We start from the raw sequence: 8,974 nt of genomic DNA on the forward strand, positions 1-8,974 counted from the left end.
CATTTCCAGGAGTGTAAATACACTGAATAAGAAACTGGTGCCGGCCGCTGGTGGCCGAGCGGTTTTGGCGCTACAGTTTGGAACAGCGCGACCGCTACGGTCGCAGGTTCGAATCCTGCCTCGGGCATGGATGTGTGTGTTGTCCTTAGGTTAGTTAGGTTTAAGTAGTTCTAAGTTCTAGGGGACTTATGACCTCAGCAGTTGAGTCCCATAGTGCTCAGAGCCATTTGAACCATTTTTTTTAAGAAACTGGTATAGGCATGCTTATTCAAATAGAGATATGTAAACAGGCAGAGTACGGCGCTGCCGTCGGCAACGCCCATATAACACAACAAGTGTCTGGTGCGGTTGTTAGATCGATTAAAACTAAAACTAAACTAAGCTTTTCCCGAACAGACCATGAAAGCTCAAAGGCACCGACTGGCCGCCGAGTCACCCTCAAGTCGCAGGCGTCACTTGATGCGGGTATGGAGGGGCATGTGGTCAGCACACCGCTCTCCCGGCCGAATGTCATTTTACGACACCGGAGCAGCTACTTCTCAATCAAGTAGCTCCTCAGTTTGCCTCACTAGGGCTGGGTGCTCCGCGCTTGCGAACAGCGCTCGGCAGATCGGATGGTCACCCATCCAAGTGCTTGCCCAGGCCGACAGCGCTTAAATTCGTTGATCTGACGGGAACCGGTGTTACCACTGTGGTAAGGCCGTTGGCCTGTTCGATCGATTACTGCTGCTAAAATGCCAGGTTATCAAGATGTAAGCGAGTTTGAACGTGGTGTCATACTCGGCGCATGAGCGATGGAACACAGCATCTCCGAGGTAGCGATGAAGTGGGGATTTATCCGTACGACCATTTCACGAGTATACCGTCAGTATCAGAAATCCGGTGAAACATAAAATCTCTGACAACGCTGATAGCGGAAAAAGATCCAGCAGCGACAAACGGCGACGGAAGAGAATAGTTGAACTTGAAAGATGTGCAACGCTTCAGCAAATTGATGCAGATTTCAATGCTGGGCCATTAGCAATTGCCAGCGTGGTAACCATTCAACGAAGCATCATAGATATGGGCTTGGGGAGCCGAAGGCCACTCGTAAACCTTTGATGACTGCACGACACAAAGTTTTATGCCTCGCCTGGGCCCGTCAACACCATCATCGGACTGGTGATGACTGGGAACATGATGCCTGGTCGGACGAGTCTCGTTTCAGATTGTATCGAGCGGATGGATGTGTACGGCTATGGAGACAACCTCATGAAGCCATGGACCCTGCATATGAGGAGCGGACTGTTCAAACTGGTGGAGGCTATGTAACAGCGTGGGGCGTGTGCAGTTGAAGTGATATGGGACCCGAACACTCTTCTGAGTTTAAACAGTTCCACTGGCCACCAAACTCCCCACACATGAACTTTACTGAGCGCATCTGAGACGTCCTGGAAAGTGCTGTTCAAAAGAGATCTCCACCCCTTCATACTGTTATGGATTTATGGACAGCCCTGATTCGTGGTGTCAGTTCCCTCCAGCACTACTTCATACGTTAGTCGAGTCCATGCCACGTCATGTTGCGGCACTTCTGCCTGCTCGCGGGGGCCCTACACAGTATTAGGCAGGTGTACCAATTTCTTTGTCTCTTCAGCGTAGTTTTGTGCGTAATGAGCGAGAGAATATGAAAATCTTGCACGAGCTGTCTGAAAGTATTGCGGATTGCATGAAACCCAGTGGTAGGACAGCTAAATCAACCTGTATAAACTGAGTGCCCAAACTCACAGGAAGAGTTGTCCCAATTCCAGATGTGCAATGAGTCACCTCTGAATGTCTAGGCTTTGCACTATCTGAATAAAAGTATGTGAACACCCCTATGAAATGTGCATGTTTCAGCGGATTCGTGATACCGACGGTACAGTAGTGAAATGGTCGTACGGATAAATCCCCACACCAGATCTTGGACAGAGTAGTGTACAAGGAGAAGTGAAGTATTGTGTTGTCAGTTGAGAAACAGTAATTGCAGATTGGGTCAGTCAAGTGATCTCAGCTACATCGACTATTCAGTGGATGTCACCTGAGCAACAAATCCATCAGGGACACATCACCTTTCCTGGAGATCACCAAGCTGACTCTCAGAGTGTGAAGTGGAAACGCGAAGGAACAACTACAGTTAAACTGAGACCAGGCAGCCTTTCTGTACTGACCTTCAGATACCGTCTTGCATTGCGGAGGGTGATTGTACAAAATCGCATTTATTCAGAGGAGAAATCACTCGTGAGCTCGAAGGTGCTGCCAGTCGTCTAGCTAGCACAATGGCTATGAGAGAGTGGTCAAAAAGTATGAGATTCAATCGCCGAACAGCTTCGCTGGAGCCACATACAAGGTGCGGCTAGAAAAAAAACCGGACTGATGCTGGAAAAAACATTTATTTACAATTATTTACAATTTCATGTTATCTCCTTCAATGTACTCTCCTCCTCGGTCTCTACACCGCTCCATACGAATTTTCCACTGTTCATAGCAATGCTGCAGATCATTTTCGGTAAGTCCATACATTACTTCCGTCGCTTTTTCTTTTACTGCTTCAACAGTCTCAAATCTAGTTCCTTTCAAAGCTGACTTGACTTTAGGGAAAAGAAAAAAGTCACAGGGGGCCAAATCAGGTGAGTAGGGTGGATGATCTAAGATGGGAATGTTGTGTTTTGCCAAAACGTCTTCACTGACAACGCACTGTGAGCTGGGGCATTGTCTTGGTGAAGGATCCATGACTTTTTTCTCCACAAATCGTTCCGTTTTCTCCGTACTCGTTCACGTAGGGTAGCCAGGACGCTAATGTAGTAATGCTGATTCACTGTTTGTCCCTCTGGTACCCAATCAATGTGCACAATCCCTTTGATGTCAAAAAAAAACAATCATCATTGCCTTGAATTTCGATTTTGACATTCGTGCTTTTTTTTGTCGTGGAGAACCAGGAGTTTTCCAATGCATCGATTGGCGTTTAGTTTCGGGATCGTAAGTAAAAAACCACGATTCATCGCAAGTAATAACATTTTGTAAGAAGGTGGGATCACTTTCAATGTTTTCCAGAATGTCAGAACAAATCATTCTTCGGCGTTCCTTCTGCTCAATTGTGAGACACTTTGGAACCATTTTTGAACACACTTTGTTCATGTTGAAACTTTCATGAAGAATCTGCCTAACACTTTCCTTGTCAACTCCTGTTAACTCAGACACTGCTCTGATTGTTACACGTCGATCTTGTCGAACAAGTTTACCGATTTTTTCAATGTTTGCATCATTTTTTGCTGACAATGGTCTGCCAGTGCGAGTGTCATCACTGGTGTCTTCGCGGCCATCTTTAAATCGTTTAAACCACTCAAACACTTGTGTTCGCGATAAACAATCATCGCCGTACACTTGTTGTAACATTACAAACGTTTCACTTGCAGATTTTCCTAGTTTGAAACAAAATTTGATGTTAACACGCTGTTCTTTCTGTACAATCAACATTCTCCGACGCACAGACAAAACGTCAACTACTTAAAACAGACGCCACGGGCAGACTGAGTGCAGGAGGCAGATGAAACTCTAGCAGTAGGCGGAGCGAGAGTCACGTGACAGGCCACGCGACTTTCAGCCTTATTGCATTCGTTTTATTGTTTCACCAGTACTAGTCCGGTTTTTTTCTAGCCACACCTCGTATACCTGTAATCAGTGCTGCTTGACGCTTCAGGTGGTGTAAATAGCGACGCCACTGCAATGTGGATATCTCGGAACGGGTGATTTACAGTGATGGATCACTGACGCTATCCGATGGAAGGGTTTGCGTTTGGTGAATGCCTGGAGAGCATTACTAGCCATAAGGTGTTGCGGCAACAATGAAACATGGAAAAGGGATTGTTACGCTTTGGGGGTGTTTTCTGTGGTTAGGTTGTCGTCCCCATATTGCGCTTAAGGAAACGCTTAATGTGAAAGGATATGAAAACATTTTGCAGCATTGTGCACTACTTATATCTGAGGAACAGTTAGAAGACGATGATTTTTGTCTCGGCATGATAATGGCCCCCTGTCATGAAGCAGGATCTGTGAGGCAAAGGTTAGTGGACAATATGGTTCCTGTCGTGGACTGGCCTGCACAGAGTCACGACCTGAACGCAGTGGAGCCGCTCTGCTTTAGGATGTGTTGGAACGTCGACCTCAGACCCAAGCGTCCAACATCAGTGCCATCTCTGGTTTCGGATTTTGAGGAAGAAGAGGCTGCCATTTCTCCACAGACATACGGACACCCCATTGAAAGTGTACCCAGCAGAATTCAGTCCCTCATAAAGGTGGAGGGTGGACACAACCCATATTAATGTCCATTAATATGTGTCAGCACACTTTTTAACGGGTAGCTTATACTGCATATGGCGAGAGTGTAGAGGCGACATCTCTGCATTCCGTTACAGGTAGGTGCCCAGTCAGAATAGCGGCTCGTCGCGAATCAACCGAATTTTAAAATGGAATGGCAGTCGGTGTAAGACTTATAGGGTTGTAGTACTTCGGAGATTACACAATAATTTGGGGTACGGAAGTCAGTAATTCTACAGTCGCTCTTCAGTATCGTAGAGACAATGATTTGACACACATAAACCGCCGCACAGGACGACGACAAGTGTTTAATGAATTAATATCACGTTATCTCCTCAGATAAACAGGTCTATCAATGCTCTACTGTAATACACTTCGCTGCATATTTGAAGGTAAGGCGTGAGGAATCCATTTCGACCAGGACTGAATAAAGCCAAACGAAATAGGTATTAGTCACCAGTCGACGACACACATCACATCCAGGACTTCTCTATGCCTTTACGTCACTCGGTGTACACTCTACACTAACCAAGAGTGAACATTAACCCTATGTCGCCCAAGCCTTTCTTTCTAACTGGGATGCCTAAGGGGGGGGGGGGGGGTTCGGCGAGCCCACAGGTATTAAATAAGTTTACTGACGAAAAATTATAACTTTCAAAATGGTTTATGTATTTTAACTAAGGCATCAGTTTAGTAATGTTGTTAATTGTTATAAATATTGGATTGAGTGATTAAAAAATTGTGATATTACAAAACAAAATACAGATGTTTATGACACTGTCCACAATACTGTTTTGATTTACTGAGATTGTTGTACTTCTGCTTCTTTGTTTTAGCTTTTCTTAAAAAAAATATAGCACCGACCTCTCCCTGCAGGAGGCTGACGTGCTTCTGTTGTCACTTCTTTGATTTTCTTTTGTAGAATAGTTTCCATTGATTGAACAATTTGGTTAGATAATCCTCTTGCATTGGCACTTCTTTCTTCTACCTGCAATTTCACTAGTTCCATCCCAGCTTGCAGGAGATAAAGTTTCCGTTTGTTGTGTTCCTTCTCATTCCATCTTGGATGTTGCTGGATGAATATGGTGGTTGCATTGATAGCACAAATGTCGATGAGAGAGTAAAATAGAGATAGAGACCATCTCTTTGTTCCCCTCTTGTAGCTGTACATATGCGCCATTTGACAATGGTATCAGTTCCACCTTTATTGGAATTATAATATGCATTTATCTCGGTTTTATTCTTCTCTCCTCCAACAGTGCCTTTATCTTGGCGCATTGTTGACAACATCAGTAAGTTTTTACTTGGTTTCGTTTTTGTTGTGTAGGACACCAAAGACACTGGGGAACTGCATTAACTCACTGCAAGTTTACAAGATAAATAACAGCTGACTGACATCAACAATCACTTCCTCTGAAAGTAAACAGATTGTTGTGAATATCAAGAATACCAACCAACAAGAAACTAACTTGCATAGTTGTAGAGATGATAAATACGAAATCCTACTAAAGGAAATTTTCTATAGCATGGAAGCCTAAGGGGGGGGAGGGGGTTTGGACCCATAATAAGTTTATTAATTTTTTCTTTCAAAGCAGGAATTTTCTATAAAATATATTGACACTAACGTCTCATAAAATAGCCAACAAACAATAACTCAAAGGGAATATGTAGTATGAAAGTTATTTGCGCAAAAGCAGGGGACATAAAAAAATTATGGGTTCAACGAACCCCTTACCCCCCTTAGGCGTCCTAGGGTTAAGAACGGAAGAACAAGAGACGTACATTATCTTCGGATACTTCTCTACCCTTTGTTATAGAAGCTTACGAACTGGAGGCAGGTTAGGGGAATTGGAAAAGGACATAAGTACCTTCGGATGGGATACAGTTAGGGTTTGCATAGCCAGTGCAAAAGAAAAAAAATCAAAAGTCAAATCCAAATAAAATAATGGCATATCGATTTGTTGTAAACAAGAAAATAGATACCAATATCAAAGATTTCGAAGGACGTGAGAACACATCATCAAAAATTGTTTTACAAATAAACAAATTATACTGATGAGAACGTAGAGGACGTCAGAAAAGATTTACAGAAAATCAAGAATATTGTACTGCTCGAAGATAACGGATAATTTTAATGCAAAAGTGGTACTGAAAAGAAAGTAGACTTCTGCAGTCGAAACTTTTGGCTTGGGAGCAGAAATAACAGAATATGTCGAGAGGAGCATCATATTTGATCCTATAGTGTTGTCTCAGAAGAGAAAAAATAGAAAATCGACTTGATATAAATCAAGCTGAATTAAAAAGGAAACGTACTATATTTTATCCAACCATATTTCATAAAGATATGTATTTTTAAACAAACTGTGCAGGATCTGACGCTTGAAAATGGCCATCGACGAGTAAAAGAAACAGTAAAAATAGCCAGAAAGGAAGAAAGACACACACACATAGTGGAGGAAGTGAAAAATGTAGATTATGAAAATTCATTTAAGAGTAGGGTGGTGTATCAGATACATTAAGCAACAGTTCCTGTAGTTAAGATTGTGAAGATTGTTACATCGAAGCACGTAAAGACGACCATGTCGTAACAAAGGTACTTAGCAAACAGAAGAAGATGTAACATGTAATACGAAACTCAGAGAAAATGAAATGTGTTTTGGAATAAGGCAGCTATTGAATAGAAGACGAAAATTTCAGGCAATTGTAAGAAGAACATGACAGAATTCGCCGAATTAAACCAGCAAAATTCGTCAGTGTTTTGGAGGAGACTTGACGAAATAGTACAATAATTTAATAAGGCAAACGACTGAAAACTATGATAGTATGGAGAATACAAAAAAGAAAAAAAAATCTTTACTTATCTTGGTAAATGGTGCAATAACTAACAAAAGAGAAAACTGTACAATAACTCAGAAATTTTTGTAATTTTCATGTACTAATAATAGACAAATCAGAAACAAAGGCACTGATGTTCTTTCGGTAGAGATGATTAAAGATGGAGGAAATGTAATGCATAACAACTTCTTTTTTTGTTTTTTGTTTTTTTACAGAATGATTGTGGTGAAAAGTATTTACCTCAAACCCAGAACAATACTTTAATTGTATTCCTTCGTGACATAGCATGAATACAAGCCCCCAAAAGCTAATGAATTATCTGCACTGAAAGCTCTCGAGAAGCAAGGCAATGACTCAGCTTACTTTACTCTACAGAAAAAAGTGTACTGAGCATATGCTTCATCAGGATGGCGAGGTATTTGCAATAGAAAGAACACTGGAGATTACGTGTCATCCACATTGTTGTCATCACCTATAGACAAAGGTTTTAGATAGGTTTTAGATAGTTTTTAGATATCTAAACCAGGAAAATGAAGAAGGAATGTGAGTTAATGGAACAACCTGCGGTTGCACACTTTTCCTTTAACGTAATTTAACTGCAACAGGAATGAAAGAACTTAATTATGATGGTCTAAAAATGAGTTACAACAACATTAAAATAATGTGTAATATACACAACTGAAAGAAAGCAGGATAAACTTCCAATAAGGTCATAGACGCAATTGAAGTGATTTTATATTTAAATAAGTTGAAGGAAACGACGGGAGGGATTACAAAAGAACTAGCAAAACTGCAAAACTTCCCCGGAATGCCTTTGGTAAATTGTACAGAATTTACAAAATTTTGATTCTGGTATGCCAAAATCTCCCCAAGATCCAGGAACCATGTCAAGATTGGACGGCTTAGTTGTCTCAATGATATGGACAACCATACCATAGGTGCAACTGCAATGGATGAACATGTGGCTCCTGAAGAGTAGCAGCACCCTTTTTAGTAAATGCAGTAGAATCAGTCTAGATGTTTGACAGATCTGGCCTTGTAACATCAACTAATGTGACCTTGCTGTCCTGGTACTGCGAACGGCTGAAAGCGAAGGGAACCTAGGCGGGGACTACTTAGGATGATGTTAGATCCCTCGACTGGATAGGTAGATCGGAAAATTTGAAAAGGGAAATAGATAGGTTGAAGTTTTGACATAGTGGGGATTAGTGAAGTTCAGTGACATGCTGAGTGGACTTCTGGTCAGGTGAGTATTGTGTATTATATACATAAAATCGAACAGGGATAATGCCACTGTGGGTCTAATAATGAATAAGAAAATTGGAATGCTATGAACACCACAGTGAACACACTATCGTATCCAAGACAGACACAAAATCAACACCCACCACAGCAGTACAAGTTTATATGCCAACTGGTTCCGTAGATGACGAAAAGATTGAATGAATCTATAATGAGAGAAAATAAATTTCTCAGGTAGTTAGGGAGAGGAAAATTTAATTGTGATAAGAGCCTAGAATTCCTTACCCAAGAATGAAAAGAAGGGGAAAAAAAGCAGAAGTGCGGGGGGATGGGGGGGGGGGGGAGGAATGAAAGAGGAAGCTGCCATATAGAATTTTGAGCAGAGCATAATTTAATCATCGATAACGCTTGGTTTAAGAATCGTGAAATAGGGTTGTATACTTGAAAGAGGCCTGGAGGCGCTGGAAGATTTCAGATTAATTACGTAATGGTAACACAGAGATTTCGGAACCAGACCATAAACTGTAAGCTATGTCCAGTGGCAGATGTGGACTCCGATTATCAT

This window comes from Schistocerca nitens, chromosome 7, assembly GCF_023898315.1.
Source record: "Schistocerca nitens isolate TAMUIC-IGC-003100 chromosome 7, iqSchNite1.1, whole genome shotgun sequence".
In the NCBI taxonomy this organism is placed as follows: domain Eukaryota; kingdom Metazoa; phylum Arthropoda; class Insecta; order Orthoptera; family Acrididae; genus Schistocerca; species Schistocerca nitens.